The sequence below is a fragment of the Vulpes vulpes genome, chromosome 2, assembly GCF_048418805.1.
Source record: "Vulpes vulpes isolate BD-2025 chromosome 2, VulVul3, whole genome shotgun sequence".
Taxonomy (NCBI): domain Eukaryota; kingdom Metazoa; phylum Chordata; class Mammalia; order Carnivora; family Canidae; genus Vulpes; species Vulpes vulpes.
The window spans coordinates 9,382,276-9,398,704 of record NC_132781.1 but is presented as its reverse complement, the minus strand read 5'-3'; the positions used below and the strand labels follow the sequence as shown (position 1 = coordinate 9,398,704).

Below are 16,429 nucleotides of genomic sequence, written 5' to 3'. Positions count from 1 at the left end.
CTACTTGAGATTCTCCCTCCCCTGGCCCCTCCTGTTTGTGCTCTCTTTTTCTCTTTCTAAAATAATAAATCTTCTAAAAACATGGTGATGATCAATGTTTTAGGTTTTATAATATTTATTGATCTGAGACTGATATAATGGGGTTTTCTGATTAATTTGGCCTATAATGACCTGAGACTCATAGAATAATGGGGTTTTCTGATAAATTTGGCCTATAATCATGAATACTGGGTGGAGTTACTTCCATTTGAATCATATAGATAAAAAACAAAGGGGATATGTCCCCACTTCACTCTGGCATCAGAAGAAAAGGGAGTTGATATTGACATGATCCTCAGGTTCATAACCACTTGTGTTGCTACAGCATTGAAACACTCACCTATTTGTTGATAATGAGCCTTTTTCAAGTGACCTGAAATCTTATGTCTGTTCTAGACAGATTGGCCACACTCAGTATGACTCTGATGTCTCTGAGATCTACAAGCTAAAGGGTTAAGGACTGGCCGCAGCAGAGGGCTTCTAGAACTCTTCTCAGACTCCAAGATCAGCTCTCATGTGGCTGGCTTCACAACTGCCTCATTGGTTGTTTTATATATTTATATGTCGGGGGAAGAAAGTTTCATCTTTAAGATAACGAGAACTTTTAACGGTAGTGTTTTAGGATTTAAATTTGATAGCAAATGTCAGACAACCAAATCATGAGTGGCTTAAACAACAAGGAGGCTTCATTTTGGTCACATAAAAACAAATAGGTGGACAGCCCGGTGCTGGTTTGGCAGCTTCTTAGTAACTGGGAAACTCTAGGTTTTTCTTTTGTGTTGTTCTGCCATTTTTCATAACTGACTACCAGCTTGTGATATGAAATGTTTCTCATCATTTTGCTTTTCATACAGCATGAGATGGCTGAAGGGCCTACTCCCATTCTTTAATGACATTTCCTAGACCTCCATATGTCTCCTAGAAGTTACATACACAATTCCCTTATATTTCATTGGTCAGAACTTAATCAGCACATGTAGTTCTAAGAAACAAAGTCCGTGTGATTATTCTGGAACCATGTGTCTAAGAAAATAGTAAGATCTTATTGTTATAGAAAAAAACCCAGGTATAAGTGGACAATTGCTTCATAGTCTTCAACTCATCATGGGAAAAAGATCTTAGGAAGGAACATCATTCTTTAAGAAATGTTTGATGGGATATTGGAACCTTAGCAGAAAGGGGGAAAGAAGAAAGCAAGAAAGCAAAAAAACAAGCAAGCAAGATCAAGAGCTACTGAGATAGAGCAAAAGAGTCAGCAGGAAAAAGGAAAAAAAAAAATTTTATATCTCAAACTGGTAATGAGGAACCATGTAGAAACCATGACTTTTATTCTGAAGAGAGAGGGTCTCTCTTCTAAACTCTATTTTCCATACCTCCATCCAATATAGGTGTTTTTCTTTCTGCTTGATCTCAACCACATATGGCACATGAAATACAAGTAGGAATTGTGTATGTTCAAAACTCTAACTCCTCTGGCTAATACTTGTCTCTCTCTTCTCTAAACTCTTAAAACACTTAGAGCTTATATGAAGCAATTAATTTACTGAACAAATATATATTGAGCATATGCTATAGGTAGAATGTTCATCTAGGAGCTAGGGAAACCTTAGTGACCAAAAAAGTTACATTTTTCCAAGTGTAGAAAAAATAAAAAATGAATAAGTAAATGATGGTTTGTGCTATACATTGGCAAAATAGAGGGAGGTATGGGAGACTGGGAGGACTGGGAGTTCTGGGAGTGGGGTCTTGCAATTTTTAAGTAAGGTACCCCACTGAGAAGGTGGTATTTAAACAAATAAAGAAGGCAAGAGAATGAAGTACTAAGAAATCTGGGAGAAGAATCTTTTAGGCCTGGGTATAAGAAGCTCAAATGTCTCGATGTGGAAGCATGCCCATCCCGTGAACAAATATCTATTAACTGGCCCTGCCAGAGTGTGTGCAAGTGGGAGATGAGGTCAGAGACTAACTACATCACAGAGTGCCTACTAGGCCATTTAAGACTTTGTCTTTTACTCTGAATGAAATGTGAAGTCAATTAAAGATTTTTGAACAGAGAAGGAGCGTGATCTGTACTAGGTTTTAGAAACATCATGCAGTTAGCAGGATTAAGATCACGCTTTGGAGAAATATGAGTAGAGGTAAGAAGAGCAACTTGGAATCTACTGCAATAATTTAAGACAATATTATATAGACATCCTATATAGAGAGAAGATAATGCCAACAGTATAAACTGACAGGTTGGACATGGGGCGTGAAAGAAAAGGAGGAATCTAGAATGACATTAAGACATTTGAAAGATGGAGTTATGATTTGGCCAAGATGGTAAGGCGTAAGAAGCTTTTGGGCAAATTCCAGTAGTTCAGCCTGTTAGACATCCAAATGGAGGTGTTGAGTAGTTGTCTGGCTAAGTGGAACAGCCTGAGCTAGAAATGTAAATGCGGGGATCCTTAGCATATGGGTGGTATCTATACCATGCTACTGTCTGAAATCACCAAGACACTGAGGGGGGCGGGTAGGAAAAAAAAAAGAAAACCCATGGTTTGGGCATGAGGGGTGGATGGCATATTCAGTGTTTCCAGGTTGAGGGGAATAAAAGAGGTACCAAAGGAGAGTGATAATGAGCAGCTAATGAAGAAAGTTAAAAAAAAAAATGTGGAATACTATGGAATCCATGCAATGAAAGTGTTTCCAGGATGAGTGACGACCAACTGTGCTAAACACATGCTGACAGATCATAAGAGTTGAGGACTAATCATTGATCATGGATGCTAACTACATTGAGAGTCTCTGAAGATCTTAACAAGAAACGTTTTAGTGGAAGAGTAGGGGCAAAAACCTGGTTGGAGTGGGTTTAAAATAATATGGAAAGATACAAATTGAATACAACGAATCGTTTCCTGAAATTTTGCTATCTGGGGGAACAGTTTGCTTTCTTTCCCAAGACACAATAAATAACAGCGTGTTTGAATCATGATGACAACACTATTGAAAGAAAAAATTGCTAATATAAGAATAAGAGGAAATAAGTGCTGGAGCAGTAATCCTGATGGACCAGTTGGATCAGAGCATAAATGGTTGGCTCACAGTCACAAGATGGCAGAGGATTTGGGTGAGGAACTGGGAGGTCAGGGGCCTGGTGAAGATTTTGTAGGTGTTCCTTATGTCTTACCTTTAACTAGTTTCTCACTAAGTCACTGATATTATGTTTATCTGTTAAGATTATTTTTCCAGGCCAAAACCTGTCTTACGTATTTTTTTCAACACCTGTCTAGCCAAGATATGAGTAATTGTTTATTTAACTTTGATAAATAACATGGCAAATAGGCACTCCACTATTATCAGTGAATAATTATCTCTAAAACACTTGAGACCAGAAGGGCTCCTGTGATAAAATCTTAAGTGTGATATTTACTGATAAAAGATATCATCGATGGAGTAGATTTTACCCGTAGGTTATTAAAGAATTGATAAAAATCAGTCATAGTTTTCGAAGTTCTACTCTTCTTGGTTTAAATGTGGGTTTTTTTCATTTTATTGTGAAATGTACTGTACATGGAAACATGAATAAAATAGATGTATCATAATGTGAACCACATATGATTAAGTAAATATAACATTGACTTCCCTCAAATAAAGAAATGACATCATCATCCCCTCGGGAGACTCAGGTTCCCTTCTAGGACCATCTTGCCTGTCGAGGTAACTGCCATCCAGATTTATATTAAAATCATTTCCATTTTCTTCATGGTTCATCACCTACGTGTGTCCCTTTAAGTGACAGTGTTTATTTTTATCTGTCTTTGAGCTTCTATGAATGGAGTCCTATCCCTTTGTGTGTGATTCGTTCTGGGGGTGAGTGAGTGTGCATGTGTGTTAAATAATGTTAACATTTGGAGAATTTGACTGAAGGCTATTTGGGAAAGTTCTGATATTTCAACATTTCTGAAAGTCTGGAATTAAAAAATAAAAAAAATACAAAGCATCTTTAAGTGTGTATTTTCTATCCTTTTGCTGTGCCACCTCTGCCATCCATTAAGTGTGTATATATGTATATATGGTCTATTGCTGAGCTGCCAAATACTTTTGCATTGATCTATATGTTTATCTCTGTGTAAATTCCACCTTATTTTAATTACTATAGCTTTAAAATGAGGTTTGATATTAGGAAGGGAAAGTTCTCCCACATGTCCTTCATTAAGAGTTCTTAATTATTTATGATCTGTTGCGATTTCATGAAAATTTGAAAATGTGCTCGTCAAGGTCTACCACAGGGGAAAAAATGGTATTTTTATTGGGATTGCATAAATCTGAAGATCAATTTCAAAGAGCTGAACTATTTCCAATATTAAGGCAATTACCAAAGAGATAAGCCAAAACCCCTCACTTTAATTATGAATTTGCTCATTTTTCTGTTAGCTAGTTTTATTCTGTATCCATGCATGTTTGTAGCTTAAAGCCATGTCATTTAGTCCACATACATCTGGAGTTGCTACATTTTTCTAATGAATTAAATCTTTAATCACTATGAAGTGACTCTTTAACTCAAAAAGTATCACTAGTATAAAATCCATTTCATTAATATCTGCTTTCAGCAAGAGATTTGGTCTCAACGACTTAGCCTATTACTAGAAACAGAAATCTACATTTAAATCTTAATCCATCTGCCACGACTTGTTATAAATGGTGTAAAACAGAGAGATAGTTTCATTATTTTCCAAGGGCAGACCAGTGGCTCAGTGCTTTTTCAGTGCTAATTGCTCTTTTCTAAGTAATTGGTCAGGTCATCTTGTCATATATCAAGAGTCCATATACCAGTGGGTTTATTTCTGTACTCTACTTGCTCTGCTGCTGAAACACTTGTCAGCACATAGCAGCACTGACAAGATATTAAGGAGTGACCGTGCCAAAATTTATGGGAAAGCTGGAACCGAGATAGCTACAAAGAAAAGTACCGTGATACAGTGCTGATGGGATTTACCTACACTGGCAAACCTGGTCTGTAACTTTGGCAACCACAAGGGGGCAGGGAAGGGTGTTCACTGGGTCGGAAGTCCAGTCCCAAAGTCTTTCCAAGGTAGAAAGTCAGGTGGAACCTCCCACATCAATATAGGACTACCAAGATTCTAAGGTGGTTATTGGTAAGAAATAGGGAGAAGGGGTAGAAACAGATACATAATTACAGCTCATTTGCATGCTGCTAGACATCATCATGTAGAGTCAAGATATATTTTGTTATTTTATAAGGACTTTTTTTTTTTTTTTAAGATTTTAAATTTATTTATTTCCTGAGAGACACACAGTGAGAAAGGCAGAGACACAGGCAGAGGGAGAAGCAGCTTCCTGCAAGAAGCCCGAACTGGGACTCGATCCTGTACCCTGGAATCATGATCTGAGCCAAAGGCAGACACTCAACCACTGAACCACCCAAGTGCCCCTTATAAAAACTATTATACTCTCTTTAGCTCCAAGCAATTGTCCACATACATAATCTCATCTCTTCTTCTTTTTTTTTTTTTCTTTCCAGCGACACTATTTCTCTCCATCCTGCAGTTAAGTGTAAGAGATTCACTTGAGGGTAAGGAATAGGTTTTCAATATTTCTAGTTGTAAATATTTTAGAATTTTTCATCCTGGTATATCTTAGATATGAATGTTTATTAGCTCTCTCATCTTTTTGTTACCCCAACTCCAACAGAATCTCCAGTTGAGAAAGCTTTGTTTTAGTCAAATCAAATTAATATTATGAGCTCTAAAAAAGCTACAACTGAATGCCAATTATAACAATATATTATTTTTACTTCTTAGCTAAGGGGAAAGAGTTAGTGACAGAACCTTGGAAATAAAATTATTTCTGTACATTGAAAGCAAATGAGTGAAACTGAATATGCTTATTTCATCCATAAAATTAGCCATGTAGCTTCTGAATGCTTGAGCCATGGAACGAAACACTCAATTTCTTAAAAAGAGGCTAAAATATTACACCTACTATATCAACCCCAAATCAAAATTTTGATAAATCATTGTCGTCTTCATGCATAGATTCCCAAAGTTGTTCTCTCTGCTGGGATTCTACAGAAAACACCTAAAAAGTCATGGATATTTTAGCTTGCATATGAAATTAAATATATTATTGCTTTTCCACCCACATATTCATTGAATATTGTTTTACAGCTATATTTTTAAGAAGGGAATATTAAAGTTAATGATTAAATCAGGTCCTCGATCAAGCTACCCTCCCAATAAAATGGATTTTCTTTCACCACATATGTGTCAGAGTTATTTGCCTAATCATATTTATTTTCTTGGTCTTCTCCCCCAGTTTTGTTTTTAATCAGACACTGATATCATTTTAAGTTTTGTTTTGTTTTGTTTTTATATCTAGCCTTATTTTCTTAGGATATTCAGCTAGTGGTGGAGGAGAAAGAAAATAATGGGTGAAAGATCAAAATGCTAGGCTGCCTTTCAAATCATACTTTCAAACATCCTGCAAATCCACATTTCCCTGCTCATCCTTTTTTTCTTGATCAATATTTCCTTCTTTTTTTATGACTCTCCATATGAACAGTATCTGCATGAATGTTTCTGTTTGCAGAAACTCACATAGATTTTGTTATATAAATTACACATTGTGCATACAAGTGGATATCTTGTTTTTGTTCAAATATGTTTACATAAAGGTTTTCATGTAACAAAACAAAAAAGGAAATCGATTCTAAATTTGGCTCGTTGCCTAATTTATTACTACTTTATTTTATTTGACACTCAGACACAAGTTTGTTTTCATGGCTCAGATAAAGAAACTGGACACCCAGTTCCCTTCTGTGGGAATTTGGTCTCATTTATGTGACACCACCCAGATTACCTCCACCCCTTCCTTACCACCACCCATATACTCACCTAAAGTGAGTTAAAATATTTATTGGGTTGTGAGAGTAAGGATTCTTTTTTCTAAAATTTCATATAAAATAATGGTGCAGTATTGGTCATGACCAACAGAGTCTAAGGCTCCTTTGTAACCACTAAATGTAGGAAAACCCACAAATTACTGTTGGAGAGGGGTTGGCCTTGAGTTCTGGCTTCAATGACCCTCTCCCTCTAAATTCAAATACCCTGCATCTGTGTAAATAAACATCTCTAGGTGTATGGTAAGGGAATATTTAGCACGAATATGTTTCATACAAAATTAGCAGCAAAGAAAAACTTTAGGCTTGCAATTACATAAAAAAGTTTAAGCCATTAGCGTAATTAAGATGTTTCTTCCTTTTTCCCTTAAACAGGTAGGATATGATCCATCATTCTTTTGCGTGGATACTCTCATTGATTGAATTTCCAAAGTACTATTTTTTTTTCTTCCTTCCATGAAAGATGTATAATGATACTTGTATTCTGGCAAGAAGCTGAAGTCTAACATTAAACGTTTATTGGTTATAAACACTAAATTTAGCATTGAGTGTCTGCCAATGGGATCTAGCGGGAGGAAGCCAATGGATAAGCTTCTTACTTGGGAGATACTAGCTAAAAGTCTCATGGTTAGCTATAAGTAGAAAGGAAGTGAATTCAGACAAGATAAAGCCTGAGTCATTTGGCTCTAGAGAGTATGTCTTAGAGTTTTCACACTCATTTTCCCATTTTTGGTTGTTCCTTTTCTGTTTCTAGTTTCTGATATCAAAACTTCCTTTTGAAAGCAACACTGAAAATTCTAGCTTGGAGCTCTGTTAGGGAGGTAGTAACTCATGAAAGTATATATTCAGGGAGATGCTCATGGATGTAGCCTAGTCTGTCATCTTCCTTTTGAATTCTTGGAAATCATTGTATCTTTTTTTTTAACACATTTCATGTTTTGGAAGTGATGAAAAAAGTGATCTCGACTCAACTGGATCTTGGACATTATCTCCCGATAATTCAGACACCCACTGCCTACAGGTTTATCTCATTCTTAATAGAAGGAATGGAAGTACATATTATCAGTTCATGTCACTAGAAGACTTCTGAGTAATAGTATCGGAGAGAGTATAAGTTTCCAAGGTGATAGAGAAAACTTCTAAACTGCATATATATCTTTCAGACTCATCTTGGACCACCAGTATGATCAATATGGTCAAAAGCCTTTTATGATTTCTTATCTCCAACAGAATCACAATAGAGGCCAGCCACACAATGCTATAGAGGTCATCTGCCGTAGCCTTCTCATTTATAAGCGTGACAACAGTCACTTAGGTAAAAGTTGTGGGAGGATCAGAGTTGGCAGTAGATCAGAACTAAAATCCAATTCTTTTGACTCATCGGCCAGTGTTCCTTCACATTCATTAATTCTGTTTACAGATAGTCTCTCATGTTGTTTTTCATATCCCTCTACTTGTGTCCAAGACCCATCAAAACCTTGCCCCATCTAACCAATTAATTTCATTTTCTGTTAGTCTCAAAACATGAACATTTCATCACCATCAAGCTGAACTCCTAGCTTCTCTTTATCCCTTGCTAGAGGGACCAAACATCTCAGTTTGGCCAGGACTGCTCTGGTTTTAGCACTGAAAAATCCAGTGGACCTTTTCAATTCCAAGCAAACTGGCTTAGTTGATCACTCCACCACATACACTACTTGGGTACCATTGCTTTATTTATTTATTTTTTCCATTGCTTTAATCTTCCTTTTTTTTCTTTAAGATTTTATTTATTTATTCATGAGAGACACAGAAAGAGAGAGAGAGGCACAGAGACACAGGCAGAGAGAGAAGCAGGCTCCATGCAGGGAGACTGACGTGGGACTTGATCCCGGGTCTCCAGGATCACACCCTGGGCCGAAGGCAGTGCTAAAACGCTGAGCCACCCGGGCTGCCCACTTTAATCTTCCTGTCTGCAATTTTCTTCCCCCATTTCCAGATTTTCTGGATGATTGAAGAAAGCTCAAACCCCATTTCATTCAGGCAGCCTTCAATTCTCATCCTTACCTTTCTATGGTTCTTAAATTGTGCTTTACACAAGTAAACTTTTAATTAAAGGCTAGCTTGCCTTGCTTGAGGATTATTCAAGACACATCATCTCTCCTAGAGTCAAAAAGTAGACTATAACTTATTATGGAATAGAGTCAAAGAGATAAAATGAAGTTTGCCTCAGGGAAGTGCTGCTGTAAGGTAGGCACTGCCATAGGTACTTGGTCTCATTTATAGCGTCAGACACTCTAAGGCTGGTATTATTAAATCTATTTTATATTAATCCATTAAGTTGAACAGAGTATTTGACCAAAATTCAAACCCAGGCCTATCTGGCTCCTTCCACTACACCACACTTGCTGCATAGCAAACACGTTGAATGTTTTTGAATGTCTCACAGCTATTAACAAAGTGCGGAGCCTAAAGTACATTCTCAAGAAATCCTTGCTGTTTTGTCCTGATTGCTTTTCTATTTAAATCTACAAAGTCACGCTAATAGTGGCAGAGGAAGTAGGTTTACTAATTTATTTTTTGAAATAGTAAGTCAGAGAAAATGTGCCTTTCACCCACTTGAAGCAGAGCTGTATTTCATAGATTGGTTAATAATCATCAATGAGTTCATTCTCTGTGTCTTATTCCTGGAGACTTAAGAATAAGGCCAAAATGATCAATGTCTTCTCTCTATATATATAATGTCTTGTCATAATTTTGACTTTCTCTGCCTTTCTTACTTTTTTCCTTTAAAAAAAAAAATCTTTAGATCTACACTGCTCAGTAGAGTAGCCACTACCCCAGCATGGCTCGTAAAAGTGAGACATTCTGTATGCATGGAATACACCCCAGATTTCAAAGATAGAATAAAAAAATAAGAATGTAATATAGTCTGTTAGTGATTTTTAAAATATTGATTACATGTTTAAATGATGACATTTAGAACATATCAGGTTAAAGAAAACATTAAGATTTGATCTTGCTTGTTCCTTTTCATCTTTAAAAATTTGGGCTATCAGAAATTTTCAATTAGCAATAATCGCGCCTTGGATAAACCTCATTGGCTATGATACTGCCACTGCGCAAAGCTTGGCTATCAGAAATTTTAACATTACACATGCGGCTTGCATTTTTGATCTGTTGGGTATCATTACTGTAGATGATTTCTGGAGACATAGGGGGATGAATATTTTTTATGCATTTTCCTTTGAGAAAATACCATGCTTTAATACAATCATTCAGAATTTTTCCCGATAAAATTATATATTTAAATATTATGTTAGGCTTTCAAATTAATAAATGTCAACATACATCCCTAGATATGATGAGACAATGATTTTTTTTCCCATTAAGTAAATAATAGTAAAAAGGAAGTTATGTGAGTCACATGTACGTAAGTGTGACAGTGAAATTTCAATATTGTTTTTGAGGCACTCATCATGATACTCAAAGATACACACTGAATAAGCCTCTTCTTACTTTAGATTTCTGTATATTTGTCATGGAACTTAATTTTAATCAAACTGATAGTTGAGAAAAATAAACAAAAAAAATTCATAGTCACTGGGAAAACACAAAATACTTTTTTGGGAGGGCATAGAGTACACAGTGCAACTATTTTTTAAAATCTTTTCAGAGATGCCTGGGTGGCTCAGTGGTTGAACATCTGCCTTTGGCTCAGGGTGTGATCCCGGGGTCCTGGGATCGAGTCCTGCATCAGGCTCCCTGCATGGAGCCTGCTTCTCCCCTTTGCCTGTGTCTCTGCCTCTCTCTCTCTCTGTCTCTCATGAATGAATAAATTAAATCTTAAAAAAAAAAAAGCAACCTTTACAGAGCTGGAATCTGTGATACTCAGATCTGACAAAGCTCTAAATCCTGTACAGCATTTTCTTATCAAAGGATGGCAGTAAATTGCTTTGTTAAAGCTCTTACAGGAAACAAAATGCTCCACCCTCTTGCAGCCAGTGTGATTTAGGAATTCCTAGTAAATGTACTAATTATTTCTAAATGATGGAGCTTTCCCCAGTCCATTTCCAAATCCTAGCCAACAGATTGACAGAAGACCATAGGAGAGAGGTCTGTGGGTATAGGTTCAGGGCATGTGTGCACACGCAAAAAGGTACAGGATCCCCTTTGGTCACTGAGTAAGTGCCTATGGTAGCCTGGGACTTCCTGGTCCAGGAAACTCGGCAGAGTAGCTCTTTTAATAACTGAGGGGGCCTGGAATTCAATAATGCAAACAACAGCCTATTTCACGAAGTTTCTCCATTTTTATGATTTCAATCTCTTGATCAGAAGCCTCCAAGGAAAGTAAGGTTCCTTGATTTTACAAACAAAAGACAAAAAACACTGAGTGTTCCAGGTGTAGACTGGAGTCACCAAGGAAACGATGACTACTGGAATCATAAAACAATTCTTAGACATGTCTAAATATTCCTCATCAGCAGAGAGCCGGAGCAGGTGTGCAGGGAGGCACACAGGTAGAAGAGAAGGTGGCCCAGCAGCCTTATCAGCAGGGTGGCATTTGGCATTTTCTCCAGGGCCGTGGTCATGTCACTCGGGCTCTTTGATCTCAGAACAGCGGAGAAGCACTCATATTTGCTTTTCTCTTGCTCAGCACCTAAAAATGCCTCTCAGTACACTCATCAAATCATTGGTGATGATAACTTCCTGAGGATCAAACAGGCGAAGAGTATTTCGACAAATAAAAGTAATATTAACAAGACATCATATTTATCCCTTTCAGGAAGTGGCTGATAGAGCGATGGAGATTTACCATGGGAATGAATAATGCAGAATTTCTGATGAAAGTGTTGAGGGGCATTTGGCATCCACCAGTATCCATCAGGCAGTGAGCCTCTTGTGCAGGGGTGATGGTAAGCACAGACGTTTCCCGAGCACTTGCTGTGTGACGGTCATGCTGCTTGGCCCTTTACCTGCACTCTTTTATTCAATTCTCATGATAGACCTGGGATAAGGGGCCACAATCATCTCTATTTTAGAGATGAGAGAACTGGATCAGAATTCAAGGAACTGGCCCGAGGTCAACAGGTAGTAAGGTCAGAAGGTGTGTGAGCCAGCAAGAAGCGGTGCCACCTTGGCCATGCATCAGAACCATGGGGGCAGCTTATAGTGATTTACTATACAGATGTGCAGGCCCCATCAGAGATCCTGACGGAGTGTCTGAGGTTGGGTCTGGTTATCTGATGAGTGGACAAGGTCCTCAAGGAATCTGCTGTAAATGAGAACGTCAGAACAACCGATCTAACATCTCAGCCCTCGGAGGCCAACTTCCCTGCCACTGACATTCTGCAGGAGACTGACGGCTCTTGAATCTGATTTAGTCTCTTAAAAGCTTCAGTGATTAACGTGGAAGCCTCCCCTTTTCGGCAACGTGTTCAGCTTATATGCTTCTTCCTGTTGGCAGAACTCAGGGTCTGCCCTGTTTACTAGCCTCCCTGTGTGGAGAGATTAGTGATTTCTTGGTCTTGGCTTCTGCTGATAGGATTCATGCCAGAGAATGAGTGTGGACCTTCGTTTTCAGAGTAGAGGCTCTGGCTGCTTTATACAAATGATACTCTAGCTCAGTCCCCCAAATCCACAGAAAGCCTTTTCAACAATGTGTATACACGTAGTTCCAGCCCCCACTTCCTCTTCTAGTCTGAAGAATGGATAAAATTCCTAAACCACCTAGTAGGGTAGGGAAGATTAGACATGGGGAGGGGTACAGTAGAGAATGAGGGAATAAAGTTGGTCACTCTGGCCTCTTTCCAGCTTCCTTTGCTCTCTGTTCTTTGAGATTTAGAAGTGTAGTGGGTTTAGATTAATGTATTCTTGGCGTTGTTTCCTGTTTCAAAGAAAAGGGAGGGGTGTCAGCGGTGTCTGATATCAAATAATTTAACCAGAAGGGTAGGTAAGTGAAAGCAAAGAAAGGTCTAGGCTCATTTTTCAACAGGTTAAAATTAAAAAAAAAAAAAAAAAAGTAAAGCTTCAGATATCATTCATTTTGATCCAAGGCATGTTGACCAAACACCAACTAAGTACTTTGAAATGTTCTCACTATATTGTGGGCTGGAAATAAATGGTATTGAATGAATTTATTACTGAAGGCATTGTGTTGTATACAAACAGAATGAAAGCTGGTGCCTGACTTTAAGAGGAGAGGCTTTTTTTTTTTTTTTGAAGATTTTATTTATTTTATTTGAGAGAGAGAGAGAGAGAGAGAGAGAGTGCACGAGCCTGGGGGAAGGACAGAGGAAGAAACAGATGTCCTGCTGAGCAGGGAGCTTCATGTGGGGCTGAATCCCAGGACCCTAAAATGATGACCTGAACTGAAGGCAGACGCTTAACCGACTGAGCCACCCAGGTGCCCCTAAGAGAAGAGTTTCGATCAGTTATGGGAGGAATGCAAAGTTTTTGTGCAACTAGCTGCAGCTTAAGGCAGAATGTGACAAAAGGTTGTTGTGAAGTCACAATAGGAGAGAAATTAGTATTGATCAGGGAGAGTAGATGACACAGGAGCTAGTTTTCTATGTCCAAACTGGCTCTCACAGAAGCTTCACGGACATATTCTCCTGGAGTTGCTCATGGCCATGCCAACAGAGGAGAGAAGGGGAGGGTGGAAGGAGGCAGGGTAGGGAGACAGGCTTTCAGGAAACTTTTAAAAAGTCTGTAATGGAGAGGATCTGGTTGTGACTTTCTGGGATGTATGGGGGGTGGGGAGTAAAAAGAACCCAAGTAGAGGCACAGAAGATGTGTTCTGATTTAAACTAGATGACAGTTTTCTCTCCCCATGGGTTGACCAAATGTACTAGTTTCTTAGAGCTGCTATAACAAAATACCACAAATTGGGTGGTTTAAAAACAGCAAAAAATTATTCCCTCACAGTCCTGAGGCTAGAAGCCCCCAGTCGAGGTATCAGCAGAAAGAATCTGTTTTATCCTCTCTCCTAGCTCCAGGTGGTTGTGTCAATCCTTAGTGTCTGTCAACCGAGGGACACTCAAATGTCTGCCTCCATCCTTACATGATATATTCCCCCGTGTGTCTCTGTGTCTTCTCATGGCCTTCCTATAAAGACACCAGCAACTGGACTTAGGACTCACTCCAGTCCAGTATGGCCTCATCTTAGCTAATTATACCTGTAAAGCTCATTTTATTTATTTATTCCTGAGAGACAGAGACAGAGACAGAGACAGAGAGAGAGAGAGAGAGGCAGAGACACAGGCAGAGGGAGAAGCAGGCTCCATGCAGGGAGCCCGATGTGGGACTCGATCCCAAGACTCCAGGATCACGCCCTGGGCCAAAGGTAAATGCTAATCCACTGAGCCACCCAAGGATCCCCCATGAGGTCACTTTCTAAAGTTCCAGGGGGCCATGAATTTTAGGAGAAAAACACTAGTTAACCCAGTCCACTGGGCCACATTTTTGATACTGCTGTATAAAGACATCACTGTTTATTTTTTTTATCATTTCCACAGTTCTATAAAATCTCAGCAAAGGAAAATAAAGAAACTTAGAAATGAAAGCTGATTGGAATCAAAGAGATGAGAGCCCTTATCAGGGGTCTTGTTCAATCAGGAAGTCTATTGGCCAACAGTGAGCTCAGTGCAGGAATATAGAGGAATCTATGTCGCATAAGACCTGGCAAAGGGGAGATTGTTGGCAGGTAAGTAATTGTCCTAATCTTTTTTTTTTTTTTTTTAAAGTGTCTCTTGCACATCTTTTAATTTAAAAGTATCCCTCTGAGACATACACACACACACACACACACACACACACACACAGAGAGACTCAATTTTTCTTTCTTGTAATTTATGTTGATTTGTTCCTAATCTTTGACATAGAAATGTTAGTCCTGGGATCCCTGGGTGGCGCAGCGGTTTGGCGCCTGCCTTTGGCCCAGGGCGCGATCCTGGAGACCCAGGATCGAATCCCACGTCGGCCTCCCGGTGCATGGAGCCTGCTTCTCTCTCTGTCTCTCTCTCTCTCTCTCTCTCTCTCTCTCTGTGACTATCATTAAAAAAAAAAAAGAAAAGAAATGTTAGTCCTTTTTATCCTCAGACAGGTTGATTCTATGTTCCTACTTCCAAATTCCAATGGATCCTTGGCTTGCTGATACACCTTGCATATATATCTTGCATATATATAAATGCATATATATGCATTTTTTTCTTTTTTCATCCCCTGTGAGAAAAGGGTCAAACAGTATGAAGTTTTGTGACTATTTTTGGTGACACTGAAGACAGCGCTCATATAAACATGGAGATGGGCTACTGACCAAGGTATCAAAGGATGGAGAGGATTTTGTAAGTGGGGATGGAGGACCTCCCTCAGCTGAAGAAGCAGCATAGTTTCAGAAGTGAGGAAGTGAATGCTCTGATCAGCTTTGCAAGTTGTCCAGCTTGGCCAAACTGTTGTACTCCCATGGTGAAATCTAATGGGACACGGTTCTGAAAAGTTATGTTGGGGTCAGATAGTGGGCAGCTTGGAAATAACAGGTCAAGAAAGGAATTTGATATCTTATAAAAGTACTAGATTGCATCCAAGATCTTTAAGTGCGGGGGGGGGGGGGGGGGGACATGATCAGGTCATGTGACAAATGTATCTGAGAGGGAAAAGGATGAGGGTGAAGTTATCTTTCAGTGAGGATTTGAATAACCCACATGAGAAGGGCTGTGTATTTGCGCTGGGACGTTGGTCCTGTGAGTGGAAATAAGACGCTGCAGAGAAACCTCAGAAGCAGAAATCATATGCCTTGAAGATAAGGCATTGAGAGAAAAGTTCAATAAATCACTTGGACTTCCAGTTGGATCGAGAGAGTGATAAGGCAAATAATAGCATAGTTAATCAAGAAAAAGAACCTGAGGAGAAAAACATGCTTTTGTCGGTTTTTGTTGGCTTGTAGAAAAGATCATTCATTTGATTATATATCTATTGAGTTTAATGGTGCCAGTGAACCATCCATATGGGGATGTTTAGGTGGAAGCTGAAATGTAAAATCTGGACCTTGGAAGAAATGCCTCGTTTTCACAGTGTAATTTGGTAGAGGGCCACAGCAAAGTGTTAGCTGCATGAGTAGAGATGTTTCTCAGGAAGAGGGTATGAAGGGAAGACCAGGGAGACCCTGGGCATGAACTCAGTAAAAACCTAGAAAGGTTCTTTGCAGGTGGAGCCAATCATTGCTTTAACATGTTGGAGCCTCAACATATGTGTGTGTGTGTGTGTGTGTATTTAAAATAAGAACGAGGGATCCCTGGGTGGCGCAACGGTTTGGCGCCTGCCTTTGGCCCAGGGCGCGATCCTGGAGACCCGGGATCGAATCCCACATCGGGCTCCTGGTGCATGGAGCCTGCTTCTCCCTCTGCCTGTGTCTCTGCCTCTCTCTCTCTGTCTGTGACTATCATAAATATAAATAAATAAATAAATAAAAATTAAAAAAAAATAAAATAAAATAAGAACGACACCAAAAAC

The 16,429-nt window shown here is 38.9% G+C and overlaps 1 pseudogene; it reads right to left on the bottom strand.

Annotated features, from left to right (window-relative positions):
- Positions 1–9,943: 9,943 nt before the first annotated feature.
- Positions 9,944–10,049, bottom strand: LOC112920956 (U4 spliceosomal RNA; annotated as a pseudogene).
- Between the last annotated feature and the right edge of the window lie 6,380 nt (positions 10,050–16,429).